General features: G+C 51.6%; 1 protein-coding gene across 3 annotated transcripts in view; it reads left to right on the forward strand.

Annotated features, from left to right (window-relative positions):
- Nucleotides 1-12,298, forward strand: part of TBC1D23 (TBC1 domain family member 23) — a 1,631,981-nt gene that overhangs the window by 1,407,448 nt on the left and 212,235 nt on the right. The window lies entirely within an intron of this gene.

Genomic DNA, 12,298 nt, shown 5'->3' on the forward strand with positions numbered 1-12,298 from the left:
TGGTTAACAAAAATCGACCCGAACTGGTACAAGCAGTTGATGGGACGGAACTCGCGTCTGGACCCATCAGACAACAAACAGCACCACTCATACTGACGATCCAGTCCGTTCACAAGGAAACCATACACTTCGACTTGATAGCCATGCCCCAGTTCGGTGTTATACTAGGAATGCCATGGTTGCGGGATCACAATCCACACATTGATTGGGGTTTGGGTCACGTGCATTTTGAATCCAAACTATGTCAGAACTTTTGTCTCCCCATGAATGGAGAGGAGAACACGCCTGCATCAGCGTTGGGCGCTATTGCCCGGCTCAGTATCACAGAAAACAGGGCGTCCTCTGATCCGCATGTGGTGGGTTTAGTCAACACAAACATCCCTGCGGAGTACCAGGACTATGCTCCGGTATTCGATCAAGGCTCCTCTGAACCCCTACCTCCACACCGTCCCTATGATTGCCCGATTGATCTGTCCCCCGGGGCTTCCATACCCTCAGGTCGTATCTACTCCCTGTCACAGTCTGAAGATCAAGCCCTCAAAGAATACATCGACAAGTCTTTGCGCCTAGGTCACATACGCCCCTCCACATCTTCAGCTGCCAGCCCGATCTTTTTCGTGCCCAAAAAAGAAGGCGATCTACGTCCGTGTGTGGACTACCGCAGGCTCAATGCCGTTACCACTAAGAATCGGTACCCGATACCTCTTATCACTCCGCTATTGGACCGATTGACACACGCCTCTATCTACTCCAAGTTGGATTTGAGAGGTGCCTACAACCTTGTCCGCATTCGTAAGGGGGACGAATGGAAGACTGCATTCTGTACACGATACGGCCTTTTTGAATATTTGGTAATGCCCTTCGGACTATGCAACGCCCCAGCCACCTTCCAACACTTTATGAATGATGTGTTCTATGACGTTTTGGACATCTACGTGGTTGTGTATCTTGACGATATCCTCATCTTTTCCCATACTCTAGAAGAACATGTGCAGCATGTTAGAGAAGTAGTGTCCCGGCTACAAAAACACTCGCTCTATGCGAAACCTGAGAAATGCCAATTTCATGTGACCAATATCGAGTTCCTGGGGTTCAACATCACTCCCGGTGGCTTGGCGATGAATTATTCCAAGGTTAGAGCGATTCTAGAATGGCCGACCCCGCAGACCTTGAAGGCATTACAGTCGTTTCTTGGTTTCGCCAATTTCTACCGGCGTTTTATCTCTGGCTTCTCCTCCATTGTATCACCCCTCACCTCCCTCACTAGTCCACATGTTCCTTTCAAATGGCTGGAGATACATCAGCAGGCTTTTGAAAATCTAAAAAATGCCTTCACCACTGCCCCTGTACTCCAGCATCCTGACCCTGACCTACCTTTTATTGTCGAGGCGGATGCCTCTTTTGCGTTAGGGGCAGTCTTGTCACAAGTATGTTCCGCTACAGGACATCTACACCCTGTGGCTTTCCATTCTCGCAAATTCAACTCTGCAGAAGTCCACTATACTGTTACTGAGAAGGAGCTTCTGGCAGTGATGGACGCTTTTCGCACTTGGCGTCACCATCTGTTGGGGGCCAAACACAAGATCACTGTGTTTACAGATCACCGGAATCTACAGGACCTGGCCTCCCTGAAATGTGTGAACAGCAGGCAGGTCAGGTGGCACTTGTTTTTTGCAGCCTTCGACTTTCAAATTGAACACCGTTCTGGTCTGACGCACGGTAAAGCCGATGCCTTGTCTCGTTCCCCCGGGGGGGGGGTTTCGCTACCTATCTTTCCCGACACACTCTTGTCTCATGAGCACGTTGTATGCACATGTACACCTCCGTTAGCATTGCTGGACGCAATCCGTACTTGGGTCCAGCAGCATCCCGAGCAGCTGTCCGAATGGGACCCAGTGTACTATGACGGGTTGCCATATGTACAGAACCGCCTAGTTCTACCCACCACTGATACCAGAAACCTGGCTTTGGAGTGGTCTCATGATGCACCCTTCAACGGCCATCCAGGCCAGGCCCGTACCCTGGATCTATTGAAACGCTGGTGTTGGTGGCCATCCATGAAACGTGACGTCATCTGCTATGTCAACACATGCGCAGTCTGTGCCCAAAGTAAACACCGCAGGGGTCTTCCACGTGGCCTCTTGCAACCATTACCTATACCACCCAAGCCCTGGCATATAGTGACCATGGATTTTGTGACTGATTTACCTAGGGTCCAGGGTTACGACACAATCTGGGTGGTGGTTGATACTTTCACTAAAATGGCCCGTTTCATTCCCTGCCGGGGTATTCCATCTGCATCTATGTTGGCCAAGTTGTTCTTTGAAGGTGTCTTCTGTCTCTTTGGTCTGCCTTCTGTGCTCATTTCTGATGGGGGGTCCCAGTTTACATCCCGGTTCTGGCGTGCCTTAACCAGGTTGCTTGGTATTGATATACGGTTCTCCTCGGCGTACCATCCCGAGACCGACGGTCAAACTGAGAGAACAAACCAATCCATGGAACAATACCTGCGTTGTTTGACGCTGCAACAACAAGCAACCTGGTTGCAGGTCGTTGACTTTGCCGAATTTGCCTATAATAATGCTATACATTCCTCCACTGGTTCTTCCCCTTTTTTCACTTTGTATGGTCAACACCCCTGTGTCCTCCCGGTTCCTGATTCATCTTCCTCTGTCAACCCAGCCGCAGCTGCCTGTGTTAGAGATATGTCCTCTATCCATGCCCAGACCGTGGTTCACCTCCAGGAGGCCCAGTCATCCATGAAAGCTTTCGCTGACTCGAAACATAGTCCTGCCCCGCCATATGCGGTAGGTTCCCGGGTCTGGCTGTTCACCCGACATCTCCGTTTGGCGGGTTGTCGGAAGCTTCTGCCTCGTTTTGTGGGCCCTTATGTGGTTTCCCGAGTCATCAGTCCAGTGGCCTACCGCCTTGTGCTCCCGTCTTCTTGGCGGATTCACCCTGTTTTCCACACGTATCTTCTCAAACCTTCTCCTGCCTCCTCCTGCCTCCGTTCCCCGGTTGCCCCTGTGTCCCTGGATGCCCCTGATGTCTTTGAGGTTTCCGCTATTTTAGGTTCCTGCCTCCTTAGGGACAAGCTGCAGTACCTGGTAGACTGGTTGGGCTACGGTCCGGAGGAGCGGTCTTGGGTCTCGGCTTCGGATGTCCAGGCCCCCCGATTGGTTGCTCAGTTCCATCGGGAGCATCCTTCCTTCCCACGCGGTCGTGGGCCTTTGCGGGGGGGCTCTGTCATGCCCTCCATCCGACCCACCAGTGATCCCAGTTCCCCCTCGGCCCGGATTCACCCCCCACTTACCCTCCGGGGCTCACTTTGGCTGTCCAGACCGGCTCGCACACAGCTACAGCAGCAGTTTCACGCTACTACTCCACAATCACGACTGCGACCATTTCTTCATTGGCAGCTGCTGTGGAGATTAAGCCATCAAAAGATCAGGTTCGCTTCTTTGTATCGTGCTGCTGACGCTATCCGATCGCGTGACCTAAACTTGCGGTCACGTGACCGGAACTCGCGATCACGTGATCTGGATTCACGATCACGTGATCAGGAATCAAACGGTACTTAAGCAGTGGAGTACTTCAGTACCACGCTTAACAGCTGTTTTCTCGGAGACCCTGTTTGGCCTGCGTATTGTCACCTTGTGTTTCGTCTGATCTTGGACCCGGCTAACTCTTCTTGGAACTCTTTCGGATCACGCTATATCTGTACTTTTGGCTTGGACTGATACTCTTGGCTCTTGACCTCGGACCGTTGTCACGGACTTCTCTTTGGATCCCGCTCTTCATTGTTTCGTCAGCTTGGACTGCTACACTTGGCACTAGACCTTCGATTGTTGTCACAGACTTCTTGTGGTTTACCCCTCTCCAAAGAATCTGGAACACTGTATGAACTACGCCTCATCACCACCCTTACCTGCAATTTGGTTCAGTCCGGCTTACAGGTCGTCTTCAGGTGGGGTCTGATGTGCCTACCAGTAAGTGCCTCCTACCCAGGACCATTTGCCATCTTGAGCCCCGGAATCCCTTCTGCTACCAATTCCTGGTAAGATCCTTCCTGTTTATTGGTTACCCGTGCTTTACCCTTCTTGCTTGGTACTTAACACTGCTTTCCTTTACAGCTTCCTTGGGGCTTCCAGTACTTCGCGGTCCCGGATTCTTCTCCACCTGTGGCCTCAAAGGTTGTATAGGGAGTGAATTTATCATTCTCCCTGTGCGGCACTTGGGGACGGAGGTCTCACATATCTGCACGACATTCAAGTTATAACAAAAGCCCTCAGTGCCGACGATCAGTGAGTGATCTTATGTCTCACTCTCCCAGACCGATTTCTTCAGCTCCATGACGTCTATCTTCTGCATAGATTGCAGAGGTGATGTCGATCCTGTGTACGCACGGACAGGGGGCGTTGACTATTTTGACGACCAAGCTGATCTTTTGGTGTTGGACACAACCCGTGATGTGGAATTGCAGCAAGCTGAGTCCTACTCCCACACCCATGCCAAATTCGGGCACTGGGCGATAGGCTGGTCGACACCTTCGGGCTACATGCTGCGGTAGTGCCAGTCCAAGGTTACGAATTAACGGACATCTTGGACGAGGGCCCGTTTACTGAAAGGAATATGCCACTGAACCTTGCGATCGCAATCCAGTAGCCTCCCTGTGGCAGCACCCCTGCTCCATTCCTCTGGTCAGCTCCACTATGACCGGAAAGCACAGGCTGGTAAGAGGAGACCCGTCATTTTTGGCTTCTCACCCTTGTCCTGCAGGCAGCCACAGCTTCCACCAGATTGGCATTCTACACCTCGACCCCTTACAGGGAAGGTAACAGGATTGATGCAATGGCAAAGAAGGAAAGAAGGTATTTACATATGGCAGCATGGTATGGCTCTGAAAGCCACTAACGTAGCCAGTGGGTTTGCCAAATATTTATTCAGCCTCTGGAAGGCAGTAGAGTAGCCAGCTCAATGCATCCCTGAGGGGTAGCTGCGAGACGGCTTTGTACTGCTCGTGGAAGATGGGAAGGAGGTGGCCAGGCAGTTACTGCAAACAGGCCTGGACGTGGCTGATTGCATAGGCAGTTCAATGGCAGTGGCTAGAGCATTGAGGAGGCAGGCCTACCTGAGGTCTTCAGGCTTTTCGTCAAATGTCCAAAACGGACTACTGGATATGCCTTTTATTTACTTAAATTCTTAATAATGCACCAATCGCCTGAGGTCCTCAGGCGCACATCAAAACAAACAGGACATTGGACAGGTGATCAACAATAGGTAAGGGATGCGTTGAAAATAAAGGTTTTCAACTTCCTCTTGAATTCAACAAGAGTGGGAGTTATTTTCAGTTTGAGCGGGATAGCATTCCAGAGGTCAGGTGCAAAGACATCAGAGTTGGTCTTCCCATATTTGGCCAGGCGGAATCTGGGTCGGCAGAGCTTGGCCTGGTCCGATGACCTGAAGGCACGCAAGGGCAGATGGTGCTTTAATCGCTCAGAGAGGTAGACGGGTGAATTCCTTTTCGTCCAGAAGGCCAACGACTCCCTAGAAAAATATAAGGCATCAAAGATCGCCACAAAATCGCTGGGCCTAGCTGCGCAGCCGGCCAATCCTGCCTTCAGCTTCGCCTCTACGGGGAGGGGCTACAGACGCTATGTGCCTTACGGCAGGAAAGCGTATCTCCCACAGGCTAGGTAAGGCGCTTCTCGTGCTCCGTAAGGGGCAGGAGGGCTTCCAGAGGCCAGCAAGCAGCGTCGGGGGTAGCGCCGCTATCTAAGCTGCTTTGGTTTCCCCTCCCACAACTTACTGGTTGGTGGATGTCTGTCAAGGGAGATTACCTCAGACGCCTGGGCCCTGGAGCTCGTGCTGTGGGGCTTTTGTCTGCCCTTCTTAAGGAAACCAACAGAGAGACCCCTACCACCTCCAAGCCAACCGGGACAGGAGCTCCAGGAACAACTGCGAGCCCTATTGTTGAAGGGTGCAATGGCATATAGGTACCTCCCGAGCAGAGAGGATCGGGCTGGTATTCCTGATATTTCTTGGTGCCCAAGAAGGGAGGAGGTCTCTGTTCCAATTTTGGCCTCAGGGCCTTAAACAAGTTCCTGAGGAAAGGCAGCTTCAATATGGTGACATTGAGAGAAATTTGCTACCCTCTCGAGTTGCAGGACTGGCTGGTGTCAATAGATCTGCAGGACACTTATTTCCATGTGCCTTTACATCAAAAGCACAGGATGTTTCTGAGGTTCCTCATAGGGGACAGGCACTATCAATTCAAGGTGCTTCCCTTTGGGTTGACCTCTGCTGCAAGGGTATTCACCAAGCTCATGGCAGTAATCACGTACCTGGACGACTAGTTGATCCGAGGGATGTCTGTGAAGCAGGGTTTGTCCCATCTGGAGGAAACCTGCTTGCTATTCCACAGGCTGAGCTTCTCCCTGAACTTGAAGTCCCATGTGACGCCAGACCAAAGGCTCCAGTTCATCGAAACAGTCCTAGAAATCCAGGTAGGGAAGGCATTTCCCTCCGAGGAGGGCGTCAACAGCATCGCGCAGATGCTGAACCAGTTCCTGAACCACGCTGCCTTACCAGCAGCTTCCTGCCTCTTAGGCCTCATGGCTTCCTGTATTTTTGTGGTGCAAGAGGCCATGCTGTGGATGAGACCTCTTCAATGGCTCCTACGAGGCCAGTGGTCCGAGTAACTTGGTACCCTCTCGGATTCCCTCAGGGTATACAGGTCAGTGGTTGACCTTGTTTGGTGGGCCAACAGCAGCAATCTCATGGCAGGGGAACTCTTCTGGCTTCCGTGGCCTCATGCCTGAGTGGTCACAGATGCATCTCTGAAGGGTCGGAGTGCTCACTGCGAGGACCTGCAGGTGATCAGCCTTTGGTCAGCAAGGGAAACCAGGTGGCACATCAACAGGCTGGAGTTACGATCCATCAGACTAGCCATGAGAGTGTTTGTGCCATCTCTGAAGGCGAAGCATGTCCTGATTCTGATATACTATATGGTGGCCATGCACCACCAGAACAAGCAAGGTGGCGTGCGCTCTCTCCCCCACTGCAGAGAGGCAATATATCTGTGGTTCTGGCTATTGGAGAACCTCATCTCGGTCTCTACAGTTCATCTGGCGGGGACAGAGAACAGTTTGGCGGATGCTCTGAGCAAGCAGAGCACGGTCTCACACGAGTGGGAAGTGTGCGAGGAAGTCTACTCTCGCTGGGGTCACCTGTGTGCCACGAAGTCCAACTGGAAGTTCAGACAGTTTTGCTCGCCGGGAATTCCCTCAAACGGTGTGCAAGGGGATCTGTTCCTGGTTGATTGGACCTTCCCTCTCCATTCCCGTCATTCCTTGAGTTCTTAGACGGTTGAAGAAGTTTCAAGCAACCGTGATCTTGATTGCGCCAGACTGGGCAAGGAGGACATGGTACTCAGACCTTCAATGGATTGCTTTTCTTCCTCAGATTCCTCATCTTGATAGATATCCATCGTTCAACTCTGCTGCTCAGAAAATCTTTGACAGGTGGCGTAGTGGACGTCGACTCGATCGTCAATCCATCTTGAGCGGTGGTCGATCATTGGCTCTGAAAGTGACATCAGGCGCAATATATATACAACACGTCACTACACCCCATGCTTCAGTTCAATTTTTTCACACGCTGCATCAGGAACCTACTCGAGTTTACTCAATGTTTTCAAATTAAGTTTTTTTCATTTTTACCTCGATATGTCTTCGCAGCGGATCTCAGGTTTCAAACGGTTCTCCGTTTGCGGGGCTAAAATGACAGTGATGGCCCCACATGATGTCTGTTTATGGTGTATGGGTTCCACTCAGGACACGGAGGACTGCGAGTTGTGCGCCCAGATGCAACCCAAGTCCCTGCGAGACAGAGCCGGTGAGCTGGCCCTGGGCCGACCATCGCCGAAATCTCTGGCACGGTCTCTCGTTCGGTCGTCTGAGGCCGAGACTGGAGCCCACTCGTCACGACGAGGGTCGGCACCGCAAAAAGACGAAAGAGATCCCACTCCAGAAGCCATTCCTCATCCTCTTCCTCACAGAAGAAGAAGCAACGCCACCATCGGCGGGAATCGGATTCTTCCTCGGAGCGAGGTAAGCCCTTTAAGCGACCGACCACTCGCGAAGAGTGGGATTCTTTTGAGAAAGAAATGCTAAAAATGTTTCGGCAACAGGCGGCTTTCGGCACAGCTCCCATACCCCGACCAGCAGGCCTCGGCAGCTAAAGTGGTGCCCGGCACCCCTGACCCCACGCTTTCCAGGAAGTCGATACCTTTGGTGCCGACTGAGGCTTCGGGCGCATAAATCGCCCTCTAGAACCCTCTCCCACAGCGTCCATCGTCCGTCAGAGCCATCAGCGCTGGTATCCACTCCATCGGCCTCCAAGGCTGTGCTAGAAGCGGCTAAGCCCTCTGCATCCGCAACCAGGGCCACGACGCCAAAGGAAAAGCCCTCGACATCCGACCAGCGACGTCAGCGTCTTTCAACCGCTATCGAGGCCAGGCTTTTTGGACTCGATGCGGTCGATTTTGTGGGATCAGGCAGTGTCGTCTATTTCGAGGACAGAGATCATTTGGTGGCATTTGCTCAGGACCTAAAAGATGCCAGTGGTTTGGACACATCTCCAGACCTTGAGATGCAACAAAAACAGCCCTATACGCACTCTCATGCAAGTTTAGAGCATTAGTGGAGAAGGTGGTTGACACCCTCGGGCACAAGTCGTCCGCCACTTCCCATTAAGGGTATGATATGGATATCCTGTATGAGGGCCCGGCTATTGGACACAACATGCCCTTCAATCGGGCCATAGCTGACCCTCTGGCTTCCATCTGGTGAAATCCATGCACTTCGACCCCTGTGAATACCAATGTCACAGGGAAGCACATGCCTGCAAGAGGGGACCCTTCCCTTGCACACCCTTCCCTGGAAGGGCTGGTAGTTCAGGCTGCCACAATATCCTCCAGGCCCGCGGCATCCACGTCAAATCTTCCTACAGACAGTGAAGGGAAAATAATGGACACTTTGACCAGAAATGTTTTTACCTCGGGCAGCATGACTCTTAAGGCCACAAACGTAGCTTGGGGTTTCGCTAAATTCCCCTACGATTTATGGAAGGCTGTTGAGCATGCGGCAGACTAAGTGCCAGAAGGTCCTATGCAGTACGGATTTATACAGCTGGTGGAGGATAGGATGGAAACTGCCAGACAGGCCTGGATATCGCTGACTGTTTTGGCCGCTCCAGGGGGTCGGAAGTAGTTATGAGAAGGCAGGCTGTTAGGGAGAATTATCTCTTTAGGCTGAATTTCCTAACCTAGTGAGTCCCCCAGCAGCTTTGCTGGATTTCTGGAGTTGTTTTTTTCCTCCTGCCAAGAGTGAGACTCTTTTTCTCCCACTCTTGGACATGATTTATGGTATTCCTTTGACTGGTAATGTGTTTTATGGGCTATGGGGTCCTTTACTCCATAGGGTCTCATGTGTTTTTCCTATGTGTGTTACACAGCACCCTCCGTGCAGTAACACAGGGGTGTCATAGTGACTTTACTAGTCCCAAATTATTAACAGAAACCAGTACAAACCATCATATTGTGGACATACTGGTCGGGGCAATTCGATTGCCCTGGGGTCTGTTAGTCGAGGGGGCACGTCTCCGTCCCCCCTGATCGAGTTTTGGCTGATGGCAGTGGAAACTACTTTTTATATTCGACCGCGAATATTTCTCTATGGGATTTTCCCATTGTTCGAGGCTACCAACTTTAATTATTTAATTCTCATAGCCTCGAACATACCGCTGGATTATTTAATTAATATTAATTCACCGGTTGGTATTTTTTGCCAAGACTCGATTCTAAAATGGCGTTTGTGTTCTCTTCTGTGACTCCAACCCAAGTTGGGCCCTTTGTTCCACTTTTTGGCGGGCTTCTCCACAGAAGCCTCCAAAAGTGGTGCCACTCTGTCTGGGACCACAGGGGGTGCGGGAGGGGGTTTAGGCACCCTGGACTGAGTTACCTTGGTAACTCAAGTCGCACTCTTGTGCGATTGGCCCAAGTGGTGAGCCGGCCGGCTCACCACTTAGCATGTTTGAGTGACAGCTAGACTGAGTGAATGGGGGTTTTCTGCAGGGCTTTGGGGACTGGAACTTCAGAAGTCGCCACAGGACCTGAGAATCCGACGAGGGAGAAGCTGAGCCGACCTACCATGACGACACCCCCGGTGGAGCCCAGCAGAACCGACTCACCACTTCCCGACGACAGAGAAGATCTCCCGGCTGAAGAGGCTTCTTCCCGCGACTGGTGGGCACAACCAGTACCTTCCTTTCTTCGCACCCCAGCCCGGTTTGTGGTCAAACTGCCCGTGCCAAGCACCCCAGCGGCCGGATAGCCACTCACCACTGAACCGCGAATCACCGGACCGCTCCTTGTACCTGAGAAACTTAGCGGCTGGTTTCTTCCCTGGCAGTGCAACGGACTCCTGTCTTCCTCCACGACGAGATCCCCTCTTCCCCCGGACGAAGCACCGACTTGCACCCGCTGCCAGGAACAACTGCCCCCGCTGGAGCGTTCTCACCACTTTAAGGTACTGTGTCCGCCAGGCCTCCCTTTCCAAAGATTGCTACAAGGTAATAATAACCCCTTAACCTTGTGGACTGGGCTGGCCGCCTTGACCCTCTGACTGGTCCCTTTCTTTGGTCCAACTCCTTTTTGAACCTTTACAAGACTTTTGTGCACTGCAACCGTGTGACCTTGGACACATTCCGTTTGGATCCTCTGAAAGTGGATCCGGCCTCTTGAACTCTAACTTCACGGTTTTACTTTGCCTTCCTCGCTTGTTATGTTCTGGTAAAAGTGTTGGGATCTGTTTCAACTTGTTCTCTGCTCTTCTCTCCCTTTTTGAAACGAACTATTAGAGTGCCATCTACGTTAAGCGCTCACCGCTGTCTGTAAATAAGTGGGGATTTACTTAAGACTTGTCTAATACTCTTCTAAGGGAGTGTATATCTTTTAGTGACCATGTTTTTGAATTGCTTAGTATTAGTGCCTGTGTGTTTTTCTAGATGTGGTTTTAAATAAATTATATCTCTTTTACACCAAGCCCTGGTCAGCGTTTACTGGTTCTACTGTGTCCTCTTGACCTATTGTGAATACTCTGTATACTGCCTAACTCTTCTTGAGGGAAGTCTGACTGCTCAGCCACAGCTACCAAGTGAATCTGTGTGGTACAGACTGCTAACAAGTGGGTTTACTGCCAAACACCTGTAGTCCTAAATCTTTTGCAGTGGTCCCAGAGGGAACTGCACAGGTTTCTGCCTAACACAGGCCTATTTGAAAACATCCGGCTTCTCCCACAAAGTACAAAACCACCTCCTAGACATGCTTTTTGAGGGGGAGATGCTCTTCGGACAGAAGGTGGATGACACTTAAGAGTCTAAAATTGCTGCTAAGTCGCTGGGTCTGGCTGCGCAGCCGGCTTAGTGTCTGCCTTCAGCTTTACTTCTAGAGGCAGAGGCTATAGGCACTATGTGCCCTATGTCAGGAAAGCGCAGTTCTCCACCATGGGGTCTGCCATGGATTCACATGGTCATGAATATTCCCCGTCATCAGGCTGGGAATCCTCGGTAAAGAAAAAATCTGTTTGTTTCATTTCTGAACTGTCTTTCTCCTAACAACCAATCACTGAGCTCTAGGTCATACTGCCCCCAGCCAATGACTGCCAACTACCTAAACCCCTCCTCTGGCAGCCATCTTCAGATTTTTACTGGTCCTTCACGTGTTGGGAGTCCTCGTGTTTAGCTCTCGAGCTTTTAGTGCGTTTTTGCGCTTTTTGGAAGAGTTTACTCTTTTTTTCGGTTAATCAAGCCTTGTGCTCCATCGATCAATCCTCTGATTAACGGGGACCCGTTTTTCGGATTCTTCAGTGCCCCTCAAGGTCGGATTTCGCCGAGTTTCTTCAGGCCCACGCCACGTGGACCATGTCTGAGGAGGAGGAGGATGATTCAGCCCCGCCTTTCAGGCTTTGCTCCGACTGCAGCCAACCGAATGTCTTGTCGGACGACAGGCATTCCCAGTGCCTTTAATGCCTGTACCCGGTGCACAAGGAGAAAGATTGTGCATTTTGCCAGGAGATGCCGCCTCGCACGCTGAAGGATCGGCATAGGTGGCTGAAAGAGTGGCTGCAGGCCAAGGACCCTGCTCTGGGTGGGTCCCAGCAGCATGCCTCTCCCGGTTCCAAGAAAGCTGAGCGGGCTTCTAAGACCTTTGAGGGCGCACCTCACGCGGGTGTCCAAC

Source organism: Ambystoma mexicanum, chromosome 7p (assembly GCF_040938575.1).
Source record: "Ambystoma mexicanum isolate Mex_15411 chromosome 7p, UKY_AmexF1_1, whole genome shotgun sequence".
NCBI classification, from domain to species: domain Eukaryota; kingdom Metazoa; phylum Chordata; class Amphibia; order Caudata; family Ambystomatidae; genus Ambystoma; species Ambystoma mexicanum.